This window comes from Pteropus vampyrus, unplaced genomic scaffold (genome assembly GCF_000151845.1).
Source record: "Pteropus vampyrus isolate Shadow unplaced genomic scaffold, Pvam_2.0 Scaffold15, whole genome shotgun sequence".
Lineage (NCBI taxonomy): Eukaryota > Metazoa > Chordata > Mammalia > Chiroptera > Pteropodidae > Pteropus > Pteropus vampyrus.
The window spans coordinates 3,937,268-3,960,573 of NW_011888796.1; the positions used below are offsets into that span (position 1 = coordinate 3,937,268).

Below are 23,306 nucleotides of genomic sequence, written 5' to 3' on the forward strand. Positions count from 1 at the left end.
GGTTCCTCACTGTGGGAAGTTATCAAAAGGTTGGAGGTCTTTAGAGGCATAGAGTGGTGAGATGCTATTGTGAAACCAAATCAGATTGCTCTGGGGTAGGAAATCGGTACCCTCTGCAAGGTGGTGGCCCATACCTGTGAGGACAAATGAGGTCGTTTGCATTCAGAGCTGTGTGAAGTCACTTTGCCCAGGAGACTGGAAAAATACCCAAATGGCCAGTCGCTGGGTGAGCCAGGTGGGCGCGTATTAGAGTGGGTAACTTGGTACCCGTGCCGTCAATGTAGCAACTCCATCGGCAGCCTCGGTTTAGCTGCTCTCCCTGCTTCTGACCCAGAAAACACTCAGAAAATGACTGCAGTGAAATGCATCTTCAAGGTGAAGCTTTCATTACAGGTGGAGGGAGGGAAGCGGAGTTGATCCCAGGGGCTCAATACTTACTTCCTAAATGTGCTGGGAGTGAGCTTTGTTTATGCTCTGACCCAGAGGAAGTCACTTTACATCTCACCCTGTTTCCAGCAAAGAGTGCCTTCTGCTTGTTTTGCATAAGCCTTGTGCCTCCTCTGCAGAGGAGGCACAGAATGAACTGGGAGCTATAAAATTTCCTGGTGTCATAATTCTTTGCAAACAGCGGGGTCTAGTGAGCAGTGTATTTGGTTTGCAAGTGATCATTACATTCTATACTTGGTTTCTCTGTCTGCAAAATGGTGGGAATGCTTTCTCCTTGAAATGTGAAGGTCAAAATGAAATAGCGTATTTTCCTTTTTTAAAACCAGATGCTTAAAGCATCACAACATCTCAGAGATAGTCTGTGGATAAAACGTAATGAGAGTACCTTGCAGACATCATCTAATAACCTAGAAATCTCTGAAGAGCGACTGGTTCAGCTCCCCTGTTTTACAATAAGGGAGATCCGCAGAGAGGAGGTAATTTGCCCGAGGTTACAGAGTTAGTTAGCTTAGACTCTAAGTGGAAAGCAGGTCTTTCCATCCATGGCCTAGTCCTTTTTCTCTTCCTGTCTCTCCCCCTCCTCTTCCTCTTTCAGCTTATAAAAACTAGTTTTAAAAAATTATAACATGAACACATACCAATGGAAAAACTAATTCAAGCCATACAGAAGAGTGTAAATGGTACTCCTAGACCCATTTCCGGAGGTAACCAGCATTAACAATTTCTCATATATCCCTCTAGGGGTTTTCTAGGCACATGTAAACATATACACATAGGTATCAGTATGTAAGGGTTTGTGTTGGTGTATGTACGTGCATGTGTATATATGTAACATGTATATATATGTAACATGTATACACATATACACATTGTAGTTTATTTTTCATGCTCTACTACAACTTACGCTTTTCACTTAATGATGAAACACTTTGGAGGTCTTTGTATATCAGAACATAGAGATTGACCTCTTTCATTCTTAACAGCTACTTAGTAGCTTATGCTCCTATTTCTCCATGACTTTAAGTCGTAGAAGCAGCATCATGGAGTTTGAGTCTTGAATTCATGATGATGATGTAAGAATCCATATTTTATGTGAGCATCCAGGAAGAGGAATGACTTCTGACAAGGTCAAATGGCATGAATTTCCTGAGACCCTGCTTCTATTTTCTGCTACTACTTATGAGCCTCTGTTATATGCCAGGTTATGTGCTTGGGACATTAAATGCCTTAATTCATTTAATTCTCACAACAATCTATTGAGTTAGATGTAATTCCCATTTTACTGATGAGGATTGAGGCTTGTCAAGCAAACTTTGCTTAAGGTCACAGAATCAATTAAATAGCAGACTGTAAATGTGAACCCAGATCTATTTGACCTCAAAGCCTGTGCTTTCTTACCGTCTGAAATCTAGGACACTAAGAAGAATGATTATATGTCTAAGCTAAGCATTTTTCATAGCTTCTAGGTTTTCTTGGTTTAGACCTAGCTAAGGGTCTATTACACATAAAGGAATCACATGGAGGATCAAGTAGCAGTGGAGCAGAGACATAATGGTGTGAGAAGGAGAGACAAGAAGTGGTTGCTCTTCAGGATGCATTATTGTCTGTTACATGCTAGGCTGTGTGGGAAACAGAGATGATTGAGACACAGCTCTGTTCTTAAGAGACTTATGATTTCTCAATGAGGACAGCCACACATGAGACCGAGTGTAATACAAGGCAGAACTTGGCAAGTGCCATCATGAAAATTGCTCCACAGTCTCTAGGAAGCTACGATTGGTTGGGCCAGGGATCCTGGGGAGGCAGCTTTCACTGAGAAGCAGCCATATGAACTGATCCTTGAGACAAGTGCAAGTTTTCCACTGGCCAAATAGGGGAGAAGGTATTCCACAGAGCAAATGGGGGCATGTGGGACATGAGTGTGGTGTGGCTGCAACAGAGGATGAATGGGGGCGTGTAGAGACAGAGGAGCCCAAGAGGTAGATTGGGGCTAGATCATAGCAGGCTTCGGATGCCATTTAAAGAGCTCGTAGTTTATACTTCAGGTCCTGGACACTATCAAAATTTTTGAACAGGAGAGTGATATGCTATCAGCTGTGTTTTAGACATCCTGCAGAAATGTAATGAAGGGTTCAAGAGGATCTAAACCAGGGCAGTGGGAATGGAAGGGAGGAGGTGAATCCAAGAGATTCTGAGAAGTCAAAGCATCTAGGCTTTCTGTGTGAGGAAGGACCCATGGCCGACCTTTACGGGCCCTGCGGGACCCATAAAAGACCAAACGTATGAAAATTTACCCCTATCCTATATTAAATATAATGTTTTCGCTGTCAAAAGTATTTGAAGGGATTTTAGAATTATTCTTAATTTTTATTTTACAGTCTTAATTTTATACTTTGGCACCAGTTAATTTTTCTCAAGTCTTAAAGCATTTTTTCAGGTCCTTAAAATTCACTAGTAGATGCATTGTGCCCAATGGCACCAAAGTGAGGGGGAGAGAGCTGTCGGATATGACTCAGAGCTTTCTAGCTCAGGTATCTGGGAGGTTGGTGTTCGTAATCTGATATTTAAGTGTTAAAAGAAGGAGAAGCTCTGAGGGTGATGAGGAGGTACAGAGAAAGAGTTCAGTGTCGACCATGTTAAGTAGGAAGTATCACAGCGTGTTTTAGTGGAGCTTCTGGAGCAAATCTGGAGCCCAGGAGAGGCTGGGGGCGGGGAGGGTAAGTGTCCACCTGACACACCTGACAGTCCTCAGCACAGAAAGGGGATCGCACGAGGGAAGAGAACAGACTTTAACTTTGAGTAATGCCTACATTTCAGGGATGGGTGGAGAATTGGACCTAGGGAATATGATTGCAGTGTAATAACATATACTGAGGATGAGAACAGAGGGAATCCAAAGCCATGGAAATGCAGCTTCGGGAAGAGGATGGTCGATAGTGTATAATGTGAAAGAGGGAAGAGAGGAAAGTCTGGGAGGAGGCCATTAGCCTCGTAAGAGGCTCAAGTGACCCTCAAGAAAGCAGTTTTAGTGGCGGGTCGAAATTCAGTTACCAGGAATTAGAGTGAAGCTGTGGTAAGGAGGAGAAGGCAGTGAATGCAGACTGCTTTACTGAGAACTTAATGGAAAAAGGATGGTTTGAAACAGGTCAAGGCAAGTTTCGTGTGGTGGAGGACATGAGTTTTGGGCTGAGAGGGTGAGGAGCTCTGGGAAAGGAAGTAGGGGTGAGAAGGCAGGGAGGGATGAGAAAGGATGGGTGGACGATGGAAGTCTCTGGGAGGCTGGAAAGCATCAAGTGGCAGGGTAGCTGATCAGTGCCGTCATGCCTGTGCCCTGGCATAGATGAACAGTGTAAGTTCGTGAACAGTTGTTGAGCCCCCACCACACAAAACACCATGATAGGTATCATAGTGGCATCCCATACTTCTGTGAGGCTCAAGCTCACTCTGTGTCGACTCTGTTCTCCATGCCTTGAGTAGCACCTGGCACAGAGAATAAGTCATTGAGTATTTGTCAACACACTGGTGCACTTACTGCACCTGTCCCATAACATCCATCCTTTCTCTTCTTTTTTAATGATTTATTGTGGGACATATAATGTATGTGTAAGGTTGCAAGCGTGGTGTATAAAGCACGCATTCTTGGGTTCACACTCTCTCACCTACCTGCATTCCCCTCCCCTTTTCTCAGTGCCCTGCCATCTCAGGTCCTGTTTCTCTTGAAAATGTGGGTGAGTTTGTACTGGGACTCCTCCTATGCCTCTCAGTGCTGAATTCTGGGGCACTGGACTTTCTGTGGCAGCAGGGAAAGAATATATGATGATCTTTTAGGGGAAACAAAGGGGCTCATTCAATGAGTTGGTGAAAGATGAGTCTCCTTGTTGATGGTGATAAGAGAGGATCTTGTTTCCCGAAAGCTCTCTGGGTGTGAATGCACTTTCTTTGCTTGGTTCATGTCGCTGGAGTATTTCCTTCATGCCCAGTGAACAAGAGGACTCTTTGCTAGGAAGTTCAGCTCCTGCCATCCCAAACTCTGTTTTTGGGAAGAGCAGAAGCCCAAAGATCAGGCCCTATTTGCTCTACTTCTCTTGGATTCTAGTAGTATGAAGTGTTTTATTCAATGGTAAGTATCTGACTTAACATTTTTAACAGTTTTACCCTTTGTCATTGGGATGAGGTGAGAGATAACTTTTTACTCAGTCTTTTTAGGGACAGTTAAATTTTTCTCTCTTTCTTTTTTTCCATTCTATTTATGATTGTAATACAAAGCTTCAATAATGGAAAACATTGCAGAAATACAGGCCATAGAAAAAAATTCTCATCATCCACATTCCTTATCCCCTAGATAATCATTCACTACAATTCAATGCATTTCCTTCCAAATTTTTAAAAGCACATATACTAATAAAATATGTGATTGCTATTTATTTTGACAGAAAAATGTTTATATTTTGAATATGATTTAAAAGTTTATATTGTTTTACTCATCAATAAGTCATCTTTTTCCCACATACCTATAGATTTTCCTCATTCAAAATTCTTTTATTGTATGGAAGAACCATATTTTATTTAATCAATTTTTAAATGATTTCAAATTAGGTTGTTTTTATTTTTTGTTTTTGGTTTTGTTTTGTTTTGTTTTTGCTCAACCCAATAATACAGAGCTAGTTTTAAACTGCTAAATATAAAGTGATGGGTGGTCTGTTCAGGCTAAGGGAGCTAGGAAAATGAGGCCAGGCTTTTTGGGGTATTGAAAGGCTGATCTCCACGACTCCTTCTCTTCTCTCCTGTAGCGTAGCCCAGGGGAGTCATCTGTCCCTTCTCTCAGGCAGGGCTAAGGCACTAACTTTTTGTCATAAAGTATCCTTAGACCAAATTACACTGCCATTTTGATTTGCTTTTCACATTTCTTTCCTTCCTCTCTCCTTCCCTCCTTCCTTCCTTCCTCTTAATAACTTGGTGTCCAGTTGCATCTTCCCCTCTAGTGCTCTCTTCCAGTTACCTCTGAATGTCCAGGCTCTGCACGCCTTCCCCTCCCGCAAAAGGGCCTCCCACTGCTCCTGACTTTGATCTCATTTTGTCCCCTGCTCAAGTTTCCAGTTTCTCTAGGTGGTGCCCTTGTTAGTATCTGTGGGCTTCTTCTGTAGTCTCATCTGCCAAATATATTAAATCTACTGCTTCCCCAAGTCACTTACCCTACCCTTTAAAGGATTTAAATTTAAACCTAGCTTAACGTAGTTACTCCTTTGCCCAGTGTCACCTAGTACTTATCCTCACCTTCTGTTCACTGTACTGTAATAGTAAATTTCCATTCCTTGTGAGGTGACTTCGTTTCTAATGGAAACTCCTGCTCTGTGGTGTGGCAGAGAGAGACATGCTTTGGCTACGACCTGACCTGGCTTCGAATCCAGGTTCCATCACTTACTACCTGTGTGACCTCAGCAGGTAATTTAATCTTTTCGATCTTCATTTTCTTCCTCAGTAAAATGGGGAATAATGATTCCTATTTTGCAGAGAGGATTATGCTATAGACTGGATAAAAATGTGTGTCAGATGTCTCGTGTATGGTAGATGACCAAAAATGATAGCTACCTCCTGTCATTATCCCTAGGATTTTCTTTTGCAAATTTGTTAATTTTTAGCCCATCTCATCATGTGTAATAAGGGGTCAAAAAATCAATGCACTCAAGGTCTTATTAGAAATGAATACTATAACAATGTCAAATTTTGAACATGAATATTTTTGCCAACTAATCATTCTCCTATTCCTGGCAATAGTAAATAATAAAACAAAAATTAGGACAATAATTTAGATGTTTCTTTGAAGTCCTGTGTGCTAGAAATAATTTATATTTCCTGGAGAACAGCCGTTCCCATTCATCTCAAATGGTTCTCACAATCTGATTTCTTTTGCTCTCAGAGGTCCAGCAACTGAGTTGAGGGATGCTCTTTGTGGTTTGATTATTGTCACAAATGTGCACCAAAATGTTTCTAAGCAAAGACTTTCCCAGTTTATTTGAGGGTTTGTCATAGATTACAATGGTGGTGGTTACCTGGTACCCTCACTACCAAATCTGTGTACTCAGGTTGCTACATATTTGGGTTTTATACTCTGTATTCTGGAGTTACTTGTTTCTGGTGTTAATCCTTCATGGTGATGCACTGGACCATATGGATAAATGATAAGGAAATTAAAACATGGACTCAAATTTTCTTTGAGTCCCAAAGGAAAACTAAGAACTCTGTTTCCTGCATACAGAAGTAGTGAACTTGTCCAAGGTCCCAAAGCATATCCCTGTAGACCATTACAGCTCGCTTTTTGTCTCTCGTGCCAGCGATCCTTGTGCCTTCTCAACAGTGGTTCTCCCACAGGTGGGGCCAAGTTGTCCCTTCTTTGATGCCCACCAGGGAACGAATTCTTGAGGACTCCCACCCTTTAGGCAGAGCCCCTTTCTTATGAAGTGTTTTAAACTCCTGTATGGACAAACCTGGGAATCTTTTCATTACCTGAGTTGCAAGGATTAGAAAACCCAAGATATTCTCTTTGTAACATTTGCTCCTGCTAATTCTTTTGGGGGCAGGTTGGGTATTATGATCTTTTTATTTCCAAGTGACAGAAGGCTTTGTGAGTAAGAGAAATGACTTACAGTATCTCAAAGTCATTAGCAAGACTGAATTTTCCTTTCAAAACCCCACAACTCTTGCTTCCTTGCTGAACTTGGCTAAGCCTCTTGAGGGGTGTCATGCTGAGCTTGCTTAGCAGATGGCTCAGAGGCAGGTCAGCGGTGCTGAGAAAGTTGGATGGTCTGATGCTGAGGGAAAGAACTTGGCTGTGGGCGCCTCCCTCCCACCGGATCTTCTCTCTCAGGTGGCAGCTGTGGAGAGTCCTGGTGAGGAGGGTCAGGAAAGGCTCTTGGCAGGACCTACTAATGTGAAAGTCAGGAAACTCCTCTCTCAGGAGGTGAACCACCTTCTAAAACAACAGCAGTCCTGTCTGCTCCTGAAGCAGGATGCCTGAAAAGGCAGCCTCCTGGGCTTTATTGTATGTTCCCTGCTTAAGCCGGTGGGAACTATAGACTCCAGCATTAGCACATTGCTTCCTTTTCTTCCCTTCCCTAAACCAGGCAAGGAGGCTCCGAGGCCAGCTGGGCTGTGTGTGTCCTTGCCATCTGCCAGGCCTCACTCCACAGGCCAGAGCCTGGGCTTTAGCCAGCGCTTCCTGCAGTTCTGCTCAGCACCCCAGCCCTGTGAGCCTCTCAGTGTCACTGCACAGGTGTCCTACCAGGGTCCTGCTCCAGCCCTACACGGCAGTGTTGCTGAGAGGAGACAGGAAGGGTGGGGCTCAAGCCATCCCCTCTGAGGCAGTCATGGCGGTGAAAGAGCTATCACTTCCTTTCCTGCTGGCACTCAGACACTCACCACAGTCCCCTGGTTTCTTGCTTTGTTATGTATGTGGGTTTCATGGTCCCAGTGGCCGCAATAGGAATTGTGTGGAAAATCCAAATTTGGAGGCCACTTACCAGGACGAGCTCACATTTCTCTTCAGCCAGTTATGTCATGTTAGAACACCACGGACACTGATGTCTTGTGATAGAAATATTTTATCTAATACAATCTGTCTTTTTTATCTCTTCCAAACCATAAAGTAAATTTCGAGTATCATTTTCATATTCATAAAAAATAGTGTTCAGAATGAGTTTCCCTCTGGTGATGGGCCAAGGTCCTCATGTTGGTGCACCCCTACTGAACCACCCAGACTTTGCTTCTCTTCATAGGCACCTTGTCTTTCTCTGTCAGCTCTTCTCTGACCCTATGTCTCTCCATCTGCCCTCTCTTTTTCTCTGCTTTTTTTCAAACCGTTGCTGCTTTTTTATTTCATTCACCTCTCCTCCAGGCGTTCTGCTGATTGGGAAGCCCTTTGCCTGGTTAGTGGACCATCAGGGCTGCCCTTCTTTTCCAGGAGCCAACTGGTTCCAGGCGTCCCTGCTGTCATTTGACCAGAGTAGTGGTGAGAGGCGCCTGCTTTCTGGCGAGTTGCCATAAATTAAGGGCAAGGGCCCCAAAGATGATCTCATTCAGGTGCCGCTTCCTGAAAGGGGTGATCTCAGAGCCAGGCCCATCTGAGGGGCATCAGCAGCCCTTCTCTGCCAGCTTCTCTCTCTGTACAGAGAAATTTTGGGGGTAAGGTAGCACTGTTATTTTGTTCATGAGGAAATAATACCAAGTTTCTCAGTTTTCCCGTTAATGGAGGGCAAGGCCTTGGCCTGGGGCTGGGATTGAGTCTCCCAGCATCCTGGAGGATGGGATGAGGGGTAATTTGAGGAGGCTTCCTCTCACTCATGTGGCTTCCTGGGCCTGGCCCACCCAGTGGAAATTCTCTGAGAACAGCTGAGGCATAACTGATACAAGGAGTCCAGAGCGGGACCCTCTGCAAGAGGGAAAAAGAGCCATATCCAGTCAAGGGTCTGGAAAACTATTGAATATTTTTGCTCAATTTAAGTGTTAAATTTTGTTAAACTTCCACTGTGGATGAAATCCTAAGCATTTCTGAATCTTTCATCCTTCTCTCTCCCTCTTTCTCGGTTTTCCTGTAGCCTATAGACAAGCTCAGATTTCTCCCATTGGATAAAACTGTCTTCTGGCCTTGCACCCGCCCCTCAAAGCCCCAACCCCTTCTCTCATCAAACATTTCGAAGGAACGGGCTACACATTATTTTGCTCTCGTTTATTCTACTCTCCACTTACGTTGGGCTTCTGTCCACACAACTTTGTAGAAACTGCCCTCACTGTGGTCACCAGTTGTGAATAACTAAAGCTCTTTGGATCAGTGGATGCTGTTGTTCCCTCTGTGCTTCTGGAAATTCTCTTCCCCAAAGTTTCAAGATGTGGTTATCTCCTGACTTGGCTTGTCCTATGATGGCTCCTCTTTCTCAGCATACCCTGAGGAAGAAGTTCCCCAGCGTCCATCTTCAGCTCCCATTCTGGACACCCTATGCCCTCTTTTAGGATAATCTTACCCACTTTTAGTGTTTCAGCTGCCTCCTATTTTTTGCTGATGACTAAATGTCTCCAGCTCCAGACTGTGTCCCCAAGACTTGGATACCAAGCCTCAAGCTAAGCATTTCTACCTGGACATCCCACCAGATGTCTGAAACTCCTACAGCTGGCCTTATATAGGCTCTTCCCACATTCTTTGACTGTCTGTCTTATTTTTCCTATAGATATTATAGGCCACTTCCTTAGGGATGCCTTCTATCCTCCAGTCTAGGTGAGGCCTCCCTGTTAATATTTGCCTAGTACCCTGTACTTCTCTGCAGCACTCTGCAATTTTTAAATTATAAATTATTTGTAATAATTCATTAGCTATTTGTCTTCCCCACTAGATTGAAAGCACCACAAGAGCAGAGGGCCTCTATTTTGCTTCATTATTGTATACTGAGCACCTAACACCATGGCTAGGACTGAGTATGGGCTTGATACATATTTCTGATCCACTGAAATCACCATTTCTCCCACCAAAATTCCTCCTTCTCTTGTAATCGCCATCCTAGTTGACGGAACCACCATCCACTTAGCCACCCAACGTGCAGAAGTCAGTCTTGACTCTTCCCTTCCTCTAACTTGCCATTTCCACTCTTCAGTACCCTAGTTTTATGACCTGATCTCACCATCTTGACTACCGAAACCCTAGTTCATGCCCACATCATCTCTCCTCTCAACCATTGCAGTAACATCCTAATTATTTTCCTTGATTGTAATCTTGTTTCTTCCACTTTAAATCAGTTCCTCCATACATTTGCCAAATAGATCTTTCTAGAAGGCAAATATTGCCACTCTATCCTTTTAGAATGTTTCATTGACTCCCAATTACTCAGTTCCTTAGCATAGCAAGTAAAGATCTGCTGTGCTATGGTCCTTGCCTGTCTCTCAGCCCTCACCAGGCTCCTGGCAGTTTCCCGTGAACTCCAGGCTATCTCTTACTTCCTTCTATGCCTTGCCCATGCTTTCCTCTTATGCAGAATGTCCTTGCTTGCCATGCCTACCTCCCCTTCTCCATCTCCCTCAACTATACCTGGATAGCTCCTGTTCCTCCTTAAAATAAAGATTCAGCTCTGATCCCCACCCGCCCTTTTGGGAGGCCTTCTATGCGCTTCTACTGTGCTCCCATAAAGCTCTGGGTATTTTTCTCTCTCTATGCATTGTTACTTTTACATAGCCTGTTCTTATGATTGTTTCAAATACTCAACTGCCAGCTCCTGAGGGTAGGGACCAGGTTTTAATAATCTTTGTAAGCCTCATGCCTAGGAAAGTGCCTGGCACATGTCATGCTTTTTATTTTATTTTAAATTATTTATTATTATTATTTATGCCTACAGCACCTGGTCTTCCTAGGTGGTCTCTCATCCAAGTACTAACCAGGCCCGACCCTGCTTAGCTTCCGAGATCAGACATCAGGCTTGTTCAGGGTGGCATGGCCGTAGACCATGGACCGTGGCTCCACTTGGGCGCGAACCCAGGACCTTCTGCCTGTAAAGCAGATGTGCTAACCGCTACACTATGGAACCGTGTCCCATATCATGATTTTTACAGGAAAGAATGAATGAGCTCAGAACAATAGGATTGAGGGACAGACTTCTACTGCTGCTACTGATATTAATAAGCATTTTCTGCACTCTTTCTAGGTGCACAGCATTATTCTAGGTATTTTACATACTTCGCGGATATAAAGTCTTTGATCTTCACAACCACCCCATAAAGTATGTCATGTTAGTATCCTCATTTTATGAATGAAGAAACCAAGGCAAAGAGAGTTTGTTATTTTGTCCAAGGTTACATAACTAGTAAGTGGCAGAGATTTGAACCCCAGCAGTCTGCCCCAGAGTTCTGGCTCTTAATCTCACCACTGTACTGCCTTCCCACCAGCAGAAATAACAGATGTGGGCTTTTAAAAACTATTCATCTAACTCTTTGTATTGCTTGGTGAGTTTGATAGGGGTCTCTGTCCTTACAAAGATGATTAAAACCTGGTCCCTACCCTCAGGAGGGAAAAAAAAATCCAAAAGTAGCCAACAGGGTGGGTCTCTCTGGACATTTCTGTGGGAAGTTAAGTTATTACCAGGGAAGTGTGTCAGGTTCATGAAGAATAGAACATGTAGGTAGACAGAAAGATGAGCACATCGGAGCCAGCTCAGGTTCATGTTTAATATTTCTATTTCCAGTGTCTCAAAGACCACATTTAATCATCTGGCCCTTTGACTCCCACCCTGTTGAATGAAAGTGGGAACACATTAAATTCTGGCCATTGTTAGCCCCTCAGAACAAGGACTGACAGGAAAAAAAGAAAGTGGAAACTAGAGCAGAAAGAGCTATGACATCATTGAGAAAGGCAGCCATTGAGAAGAAAAAAAGGCTTGGGCCCTCATAAAATAACTTCATTTCCTTCAGTTTTCACACAAACAGGTAACCTAAAAAATGAGAAGAAAATGTGAAGTGCTGGTGTTCTGCCTGTTGAGCTTCTCCCAACAACTGGAATCTTCATTTAGGGGAGGGGACGTGAATGCCTTAGTTTAGGCTGTGGTGACAGCTCAGGTGTGGACTCAGAAGGCAGCCTGGTTTGTGAGTGGGCCCTGGGTGAAGGCCCTGAAATCTGAACATGTTTGCCAATGTGTCTGTATTGGTGTGATGTGGGGAAAGGTATTGTAAGAAAAAGTGAGCTGTTTTTAAAATAAGAAGTTGAATCAATTCTGAAATCTTGCTGGAGAGTTCCACAGTGGGGTTCTAAGGAGACCATCCATAGGTGTGTGTGGACAGGGTCTGGGGAGGCCCTTGTCCTGCCACCATATGCAGTCAGACATGGTGTCCGATGCCTGGTGGGCATTCACTTGGGCGCGAACTTCTTCCTGCCTTCTCCACAGGTGGGAAAGCTAGGGTCAGCAAATTTTCCTGTAAATAGCAAACATTTCCTGTAACTATTTTTGACTTTGTGGGCCACATACAATCTCTGTCACATATTCGTGTTTGTTTTACAATCCTTTAAAAATGTAAGATCTGCTCCTAGTTCATGGGCTGTCCAAAAATAGGCTGAGGACTGTCGTCTGATTTCTCCTAGTCTAGAATAGTAACCCAACTGTAGCTTCAGGCTCTGCTATCTGCAGAATGAGTGCTTCAAAGACCCTAGGTTCTACTAAACTTTGTCTTTGAGTAGTAGAGCCTTCCTGTCCCGAGATGGGTTATTACCCTAGACCACTATAGTACTATGGCACCACAGATCAAATCTGGAACTCGATTAGGGACTTCTCTTTAACTGCTAAAGGTCGGTGGATTACTGACCATGTAACCCCTCTTCCTGAATACAATGGCAACAAAGGTGAGTTTTGGTTAATGAAAACAGCAAATGTCCTACCTTACTCTGAAGGTGACTTTAACGAGGAGTGGCTCTAATCTTGTAACTAAGATGGGAATCCCTGACATTGGAGCTGGAGAATGACCTGAAATGAGCAAGATTGCATTCAGTAGGTGAAAACGTCAAGTTCTACTCTTAAAGAAGAGATGCATCAATATTACTTTGTCTGCGTTGAGTTATGTTCATGTGTCCAAGTTTTAATAAAATGGGGCCAAAATTTCCAATTATATTGTTGCTATTGTCTCTATCTTTTTTTAAGGGACTCAGTTATAATAAATATTGCTGTGACATTCATTTCTCACAGAGTAGATTTTTAAAGGTTTTGAGAACTAAGAATAACTGGACTAACCCGCCCTTTCCTAATCCCTCACTCAGTGAATGGAGTAACTTTGTCTTGTGTTGTTTTCCTTTTTTGTGTGAATTTTCAGGTTTATGGTCAACTTATTTGAAGTCATTAGGATATATGTATTTGGAATTCAGAATATTTTAAATTTAGAAACAGTGTTTGAGGCAGCATCCTATGATCAAATGTGTTATTTTTGCAGCAAAACTTATATTTACATGGAGGAGGATAAATGAAGACTATAAATAAACCTAATCTCAGTTCAGGGCAGACTTCACCACCAAATGAATTACAAATATATTTATGCTTTCAAAGCTTTTTGTATTTCAGAATTGTTGCAGATAAGGGTTTATATGGTGTCTTTTAAATTAGACTGGAAGATCTGTGAGTGTAGGGCATGTATCCTCACAATTCCTTGCATGGTACATATACACAGTAGGTGCTCATTAAAAGTCAATAAATTGATTTTTTGAATTAACATAAACATGATGACATAAATATGTCACGTGTGAGTGTTCCGAGACTATTTTACAACTAGCCCATATTTTTCCATTGTTCTAATTTCAAAATATATTTTCAAAAATGTTGGAATTCCCCTATAAGCTATCATTAAACCAAAAGCTGCCTTGATGGATCATAGGTTGGAAAGTAATAAATAAAGTAAAAGCAGTTGGACTCTGTGCATGTTGGTGGGTGAGTGGCTCCTTTGTGAGATGGACTGGCTATTTTGAGGAGGCGTTGTGCAGTTTTGTAGTTTACTAGTGGTAATATCACAGCAATTGACTTATTAACAATATTGATGAAAATTGAATGTCAGAGAAGGTTCATTGTGCCACAGTCTTAACGACCTGTTTAAATCATGAACCAATAATGACTAAGTGATGTACTAACAATATTGAAAATGTTGCCATCAGCAGGAGAAGAGCAATGAGGCCATTCTCTCAACATCTGGCCAGCTCTTTAAGAGGACTCAGTCTCCTTTGGGAGCTCCTACTTAGAGAGAAATGAGGGGAATTGGGAGCAGGTGGTAACAAGAGCAAAGAAAATGAATGTGATTTGAAAATAGAATCCACAATAAAAGGCTGAAGGTATTTGGATTGTGATATTAAAAAGCAAGAGGGAATAAGCATGACTTTAAGTGTGTGCCCATAGTCAGATTTCTATCTTTGTATCAAAGGCAAAATAGGAGGAACTATCATTAAGTTCTTATATTAAAAAAAAAAAAAAGATTTAAGCACAGTAAAAAAATAAAAGCGAAACATAAAAGTTATAAATGTGACCTGATGAGTCACCAGAAGCGATTATCAAAAAAGTCATGGGTGCCTCTATTCTCAGAAGATATTTAAGGGTGGCCTTAAGTATCTTGATCAGTATAAATATGAGGACACAGATGGGAGGAATGAAAACACTTTCAAGGCAAGGGATGTGTCTGATCACCTGGTCAGAGACTGGAGGAAACGGAGGTGTGAGGTTGACGTAGCATGCCTCCCTTTGTCTCAACAGTGCTGGGAGTTGTTTCAAGGGAAACAAGGCACGCTTCTTTTCAAGAGCTGATCTGTGCTGACTGACAGGACAGCCAAGGGTGGAATGCCCTGTTAGGCATGAACTCCGCAGTGAGATTCAGTGGTTTATTTAGAATCTGGCCGGAAAAAGAAGGAAATATAAACAGGTCAGCATTTCCCACCAGCTGGCTCGCTGTCTCGGGAAAGTAAATGCTCTCATCAGAGACACTCTGGAGTCCAGCTTGCTGGTTTGACTTAGGGGCTTAGTGGTTTCTCCAGGCCCCAGATTTCTACTTCTAGTTAATATTCTGATTCAAAGCCAGTGTGGCTTGATGGAGCTATAGCCAACCTGGCAAGGTACTTGAAGAATAGATGAAAGACTTTTCTCTATTCACCCACCCATCCCCCACTGCTCACTGGATGCAGGTTGGAGAAGTCTCCCCCAGGTGCCTACTGTGTCCTCTTAGACTCTGTACTTTACTTGGAAGATGGCTGTCTGCAGATATGTTCTGCCCCTTCTTTTTCATGTGGATGGAACATGCCTTCTCATGTGGCCAGGATCTTGGGGTTTGATAGTTTTTAGGAGAGAAGACCAGCAGCCAAGTTGAGCTCTCTTCACAGGCCCGTTGGATCACAATTTCCTAGTGAAATTATATTTTAATTTTCTGGGTCTTGGAGGACTGGATGCCTGTCCAAAAACTGGCTATGCTTGAGGCTGCAAAGTTTGTGTAAGACTGGGGAAATCACACCCGGAGGTGATTCTACACATAGACAAGTAGCTTTTATGACTGTTAAGAAATAGGCTGGAGCACTTCTGGCGGGTAATTGGTTCCTGATAGCTTGGAGGGCTGGCTGCAGACCATCCTGGATTTTGATATCCATGCTTTTGGAAGTGCATCTTTCCAAATACACTGTTCCTCTGCTGAGGCTGTGGCGGGAGCTCTTATTGTCCCCTTTCCTGCTGTCAGTATCCAAGGATGTGAAGGATCAGTGAGACAAAAGCCATTTCTGACATGTTTAAGGCCCAGTTTAAAAAAGCCATGTGTGTATATGGTTCACATGTACTTGAGTATACTCAGTTATATCATCTCCCTGTTGTTGTCTTATTGTAATGAGATCATGAGTTCCTTGAAGGCAGGAGATACTGCCTTTTTTTCCCCACAGTATGCTGCCATGAGCCCTGCCAGTGCTCAGTGAATATTAATTGAATTAATCAGCTGCCACAACACAGGCGCACACATTAATCTGCCTTATGCTTTCATCCAGCTACAAATACATCCTGTGCATTCAGCTGCCCTTGCAGGAGGAGCATAGGTCCACACCCCCTCTGTACCTGCGCAGACTTTCTGCAGCTGTGCATTGTCTAGACAGACCCTTTTAGCCAAACATGCTCTGCAAAGTGTGAGGCCCATTAGTCCATATACACATAGCTTTTGTAGTACATATACCCAGATTCGAGGGGCTTTACGACTCTCCCTCTCTCCCACTGCCAATGTTTCCTGACCCTTCCAAGGGTTTAAGGAGAATGAGGTCCACTCCCCACTCCACTTCTAGGGCAGGGTTTGTAATTACCGTGCAGGTTTTGTTGTGTCGTTGAGATCAGGCTTCTCTGTGTAGGGAGAAGGGAATTCCAGTCATCCTGATGCATTATAATCAAGTTACTTACCACAAGTCAGGAGTAACAGTTCTCTGCTTTCATTCTGATCACAGCAGGAGATACAGGAACGTATCATCTCATATTTCGCTAGGTGCTTTAGGCTGTGGTTGCAACAGTGCTTTGCAACGGTGGTTTCAATCTTTTAAGAACCATGAAACCATGAAAATTTTTATCTCAACTCCATAAAGTGTAGTGTATTTTTTTAAAAAAATCAATATTGGCCCAAAATGCCTGACCACATAACATATTTAACAAATAACACGTTCACATTGAAAGTCTAAACAATAAACTTTAAAAAGTCAAAAATTATTTGACTGAAAAATGAAGAGAGTAGATGAGCCTCTTGCAGAGGTCACCATTACACAATGTTGGATGCACACATGGGGAGCTCTGATCCCTAAAAACAATGAGTTCATACCGTCAAAGGCTGTTACATCCAGGCAAGTCTGTAAAATAGGTAATCCTGCTATTAATACTATTGTCACAAAAAGACTACAGGACAACCTTTTCATTTTCATCTCTAGAAACTTACAGTTTGGTAAAAATTTAAATTGGAGAGCACAGCACAATGCTCAGAAAATATCGATGGGATGAATGAATTTTCATTCATAGAACAATAAGCTTTATTCTCATTTTCTAGTTGACGGAGAGGAGGGGAGTGGCTGGTATTTTAGTCAAAAGGGCTAAGACTACAGCTTATAAATAGGTTGGCAGTTCCCAAAGACATCACTTGAGCCTTGAAGTCAGTTTTGTATTCTTGAGCCTATGTATGTATTCGTAATTCATGTGCCAATAGGCATACATAGAGTTATCAACATTTGGCGGGCTAAATAGCTACTTCTGTTCAAAGGCAAGCACTTGTTAAGTGAATATTTCCTGATAAGGAAGTCCGCATGCAGTGGGTGTAGCTGACTGCACAGGGCACAGAGAGAGAGATAAGTGAGGGGAGCGGGCCAGGTCTGCCAGGCCCAGATAATGGGTGGGGGCTTAGGAGGAGTTTATTTCACACAGGCAGTCCTGGCCTGGTTTGGGTACGGATTACTTTGGATCTTTCGTTTCCCGGTGCCTTGCTGGTTTTCCATGTTTGTCTGTCTCTTTCTTTAACAAGGGGGTAGACAGAGCAACAGCTCAAGGGCTCGGGACTTCTGTGTCTTATTTCTGGTTGGGTTAGTGACCTGAAATGCTCAGGTCTGTTAGCAACATCAGCTTCCTTTCCATCTCTGAAGTAGCATGCTGTGGGCACAAAGGCAACAGGAGCCACACAGCTTTTAAACACCCAGGAGAGGTCTTAGTTCAGGTGGGGATCCCTAAAATGTGGTTTGGATGTATTTTGGAAAGGTTTGGCTATTTTTGGTAGAAAAGGGATGGGGAATGGGAGAGGAGACTCTTAAATCTGTCTTTTACAAATAGGAGGTGTTTATGGGGAGCCCTAACATCTTCGAGTTTCTTTTCAATTAAAGCCCTGCTAAATGTTAGCATGAATAACTGAACTGTTAACGAAGTTGAAGTTTATCATTAGCTGCAATTCATTCAGAAGTCATGCTGTCAGACCAGTGTCAGGCAAGCATAAGTCGCACTTCACCCTTTGCTTCTCATGGCTGTGTGACCTGGGCAAGTTCCGTAAATTCCGTAAGCTTCGGTTTCTTCCTTTATAAAGTGAAGAAAGTGAAAAGCACTCCTAGTGTATCAATAATGAAATGAGCTGTGTATGCCAGATACTTAACATAGAGCCAGCTCCCCCCTCATCCCTCCCGCCATCTACTCAGTCCTTACTATGATTATTCCTGTTTTTGTTATTATAGTTGTTTGATGGTCTTCTACAAATGTCTGTTGTCGGAAATACAAACGTGTGTTGCGACCTGACCCCTTCACATCTGAGTAGCCAGTGGTCCGGCTGCCGGGAATATGGGGAGAGGGTTTGGATGGGAATGGTGTGGATGCTTCACAACCAAGGGCATTCATTCACTGGTAATCAAGGGTAACTGTAAAAATAAAGGAAGGTTGGGTTTTCCAGCCCATCATTTTCACACTGTGGCTCCCAGTGAGCAACTCTCGGCGAACACAGCTGGTGCATATTCACATGAGAACTCTGTTCAGCGTAGGGGCACCATTTGGAGGGTAGGTAGACTCTGCTTTCATTGGATTTCAACTGCAACCTTTTTTGTTAGGATTTTCTAAAAGCCTGGCATATATCACTTTTATAATTAAAAACAATCTAATAAAACATATTAGATTGGATGAAAGGAAATACACCAAATTAATAATGGTCCTGTCCAGGCTAAAATCCAGCTTCGTTCTGACTGCTGCTGCTGCTGGTGGTGGAATGGTTGGGGTCAAAGGACATGAAAGGACACAAGAGGAGGTGAATGCTGATATTCTCCGAGCCTGCCAACTGACCATGGCGGGCAGGCTGCTGGGGTGAACCAGGCAGCGTTCCCGGCAGCATTCCCCTCTACCCACACCCACTCTTTTCTCAGAGCCGAGGTCCTTGACAGCCGATGGCCTCTAGTCAGAGAAGACAGCCACCGAGGCAAGCCTGAAACCTGTTCTCATGCTCAATGGAATATCACTTCCATACCTTTTTGCTAGCGTGAGAAGCTAGGGATTGTGATGGGGCTGTGACCAAGTAGAAATGAGAAAGTAAGGAAACATATTCCTTTGGGAAGAATTGTGGCAACCAGTCAGACACTGATTTGTTGTTTTTGCTCCCCAAATGTAGTAGAAACATCTGTCTTTCTCCCTTCATTAGAGGCGAAGAAGGGGTGGAGGGAGGGACAGGACAAATCTAGAGTGGCAACAGCGTGACAGCTCCGCATCCTTCCCCCGAGCATCTCTTCTATAGATGTATCTTGTACAGCAGGGGAGATGGTTCCTTCTTCGTGTTTGCCCCCTAATATCCATGAAAAGGGCAAACCTATAGGCTGCTTGTTTTAAGAAAAAATTTGTCATCCAACATTTAAAGGTTCTGCACAGATACCCCAAAAAGGGCAAGATGGCCGGTACCTGTGTAGATACTGTGTAAACACTGTATAACATTTCTGATGATTAAAAAAAAATCCCTCAGCTTCTACATGTCCCCTGCTTTTACATGCCACAAGCAGAGGAAGGACTAGTTGCTGTTCATCACTGGAGAACTTGAGGCACAAAGAGGGGCTAGCGATTCATTCTTCTGAGTTGTAGAAGCAGCAGCAGACTGTGCACAGTTAGTGGCCCACTAGTATCCAGGGCTGCTCTTCGTGCCAAGCTCTCTTTTAAGGACTCTAAATACATTATCTCATTTGATCCAAACAGCTGTGTGGTGAAGTGATGACTGTTATTAACTCTACTTTATAGATGGAGAAATGGAGGCTTAAAGAGTTTAAATAAGTGGCCTTAGGCCACAAAGCTAGTAAATGGCTTAGTTCAGAATCATCGCTGGGTAGTTTAACTCCATCTGCCCCTAACCACTAAACCACACTGCTTGGTTTACTTCCCCAGATCAAAGTCACCTTAGTCTACTATTCCTGGCACTAAATCCCTTGTGTGCTACCCTCCAGTTCTTTCTGGAAACTGGCTCAAGCTCTTGCTGAATGGAGGGCTGCTGCTTCCACGTACTAGGGAACGTTGAGGCGTGGCAAGCTTTTTGGAGTTGCTTATGGACGATTTTAGCAATGACCACTCACTTCTCCATACCTTTCAGATGACCTGCCCTGGCTTATGTGTCCATCACCCTGGCCATGCACACGTGCCTCCCTGGGAATGGCAGGCACTTGGCAGCTCTTGCTGCCCCTTGCCTAAGCCTAGCTATTTGGAGTTAGGCCTCTTTAAGAACGGAATGTGGTTGCAGTTACTTTGCAAGCAGCCCAGCCTGATTACAGGGTGAGGTGCTGATGTACTGTCCAGTGGGGAGCTTCTGGGTAGTCCATTTACAGTGCTCAGAACCCTTGGGTACCCTTGCCCCAGGTGCTGGCAGGTGATAACATTTGCCGCGCACTTCGACAGACATAAGGAGAGTGGTATCAAACTGCTGCACCTTGAGAAAACTTCTGCAAGAAACTCTCTTCCAGGTCCTCATGTTGGGGTTTCCCTTTTTCTGCAAATCGATAGCTGTGTTAAGAGGGACCCTAAAAATAGAATGGGACTTAAGAGGGGAGCTGGGGGATTAGACAGAAATGTTTTCCTTCTGACTCTGCCACTCGTTTGTCCTGGGAATGTGACCCCACCTTGCTTTCCTGCCTTCTCTATGTCTGCAACGATTTGAGGGGAAAAGGAGCTTGGGGATCCTCAGAGGAAATTGTCAGCTGCAGCTAGGGACCTGGTGTGTCTGTGTTCTGAAATCTCAGGGTTGGATTAACTGTGACCTGAAAGGGCCTTTTTGGCCTTCCAACATAGATCATCTTTCTTTCCTGTTGCCACTTTTGATGTTCTTGTTGCCTGGTATTGAGCTAGATGTGGAAGAATCTGTCTCAGATGATTTAAAAACTGTTTATAAGCACCCAACGCCTTTGATCACCACGTTCCTTCCTGCAGAGGGTTTGAGTCAGGCAGAGCTGTGTTCACAGTGATTAAGGGCAGGGGCTCTGAGCCATACTGCTCTGGTTTAAATCTTGGATCTGTCACTTACTGGCTATTGGATTGGGGCAAATCACTGAATGTTCTACGCCTCAGTTTCCTCACCTGTAAAATGGGAATAATGAGAGTGGCTGACTCACAGGGTTGTTCTGAGGGTTTGATGGTATTTGTAAAGTCCAGTGCCTGGTGCAAAGTAAGCTCTAAATAAATATTTGATGACAACAACTGAATAGCTGGAGAAATTCACTCCCTGTTATATCCAGGTGAGAAAACTTGAGCACAGGAAGGGGAAGGTTTCTCCGGTTGTGCCAATGAGGGATATTTAAATTACTCGCCTGACTGCAAGCTCCTTGGGAACAGGACCATCTCACTGTGAGCACATTCCTAGAATCCATTCAGCAACTATTTGGCTGATTCAGTTGATGTTCATAATGGCACCATCTCATTATTTTTCAAGTTAGCAATGGACAAAAAGGATGGAGATAGCAGGAAAATGTAGAGGTCCTATATATCTCCCTTGTAATATATTTCTTCCCTAGAGAAAGGTGATGTCCGTGGTTAGCACACAGATAGACCCCAGAGCAAGAGTTTAGTAAGTATGTGTCAGACGAACTCACAAGGAGGCTTCTTGAAGTAGTCTCAGAGTTCTTTTGGGGAGCTAATCCCCACAAGGGGTGAGTATAGCTTTCTTTACAAGGTCTGGAGTTGCATCTTAAACAATTTCAAGGTTATGTATGTGATCATACATTTGAGGCAGGCAGTATTATCCTTCTAACTTTCATGCCTTTTGCTTTTTTTTTTTTTAGTATTTATAAAAGATGCTTTGAGACCTTTACACTGTGAATTTAAACAAATTCCATAAAACAACAACAACAACAAAAGGTCTCCATTTTGCTGGACTCTCATTTCCATACACAGAAAAGACTCAAATAAACATGTTAGCCTGTGGGGCATTCTCAGTGGCCAGAAAGGCAAGAAGTAGCCCATTCGCTTGAAAAGATCCTAAGGTAGAAATGGACCATTAGCAGTTACTCTCTATTGTAGAAGAGCTTTTCTTCCGGAGCAGAGGACGAACCGAACTCTTAGGAGACCTGAGTTCATCCGTGGCTTTGCCACCCAAGTATTGGGCAGGAAACTTGATTTCTATGTCTCTGTTTAACTGAAACCGAGATCAATAGTACCTTCCCCACCCATCTCACAGGGTCATTAGAAAGATCAAAAAGAAACTGCGTAAGAAATTTTCTTATAAACAATGTTTACATGGACAGTGAAATCATCACTGTCTGTCATCAGCACTCAACTCAAATGCCAGCTCTTCCATGGCGACTCCTTTGGTTTCTCCAGCCTTCCCTATTCTCTCTTGCCTCTGAAATCCCATGGCATTTTCTTTATGCCTCTCTCGACACTTACATAATTCTATCTTGTTGTATCATACTTATATCCAGGTCTTAGGCAACCTGAGGGCAGAATTCCTGTCTATACAATATTTATATACGTCGTTGTAGTACTTTGGTTGAGAAAACCCATTCATTATTTTTAAATAAACTGTAATAGTTATGCTACATCTTTATCAGAGGAGTTCATAACAGTGGGCCTGCCACACAGTAAGTGCTCAGTAAATATATGCTTCTAGTCTTTTTATTTATGTTTAGTTTTAGTTTTAATATTTTGTTTTAAGTTTATTGAGGTATACTTTACATACAGTAAAATTCACTCTTTAGTGTACATTTCTATAGGTTTCGACAGATACATACAGTTGTATAACCACCACCACAATCACACCCCAAAATTCCCTCATTCCCCTTTGTTGTCAGCCCCTTTCCCCAACCCTAGTCCCGGGCAACCATTGATTTGTTTTCTGTCCTTATAGTTTTGCCTTTTCCAGAATGTCATATAAATGGAATCATACAGTATATAACCTTCTGAGTTTAGCTTCTTTCACTTAGCATAATGCATTTGTGATTCATTTATGTTGTGTGTATATTAATTCTTTTTACCACTGAGTTATATTCACTTGTGTGGATGGGATGTACCACAGTTAGTATATTCATTCATCAGTTAATGAACATTTATGTTGTTTCCAATTTGGAGTCATTACGAATAAAGCGGCTATAAACATTTGCACAGAGGTTTTTATGTGAACCTAAGTTTTCATTTCTCTGGGATAAAATTACCTAGGAGTAGGATTGCTGGGTCATATGGTAAAAGTGCATTTAATTTTATAAGACGCTGTGTTCTAAAGTGTCTACTATTTTTGCGTTCCCACCAGCAATGTTTGCGAGTTCTACTTGTTCTGCATCCTGATCAGCACTTGTTATTGTCAGTTTTTTTAAAAACCATTCTAAAAGGTGTGTAGTGGTATCTTACTGTGATTTAAATTTGCATTTCTCTACTGACAAATGAAAT

At 42.9% G+C, this 23,306-nt stretch overlaps 1 pseudogene; it reads right to left on the reverse strand.

Annotated features, from left to right (window-relative positions):
- Nucleotides 1–10,811: 10,811 nt before the first annotated feature.
- Nucleotides 10,812–10,927, reverse strand: LOC111735860 (annotated as a pseudogene).
- Nucleotides 10,928–23,306: the final 12,379 nt, after the last annotated feature.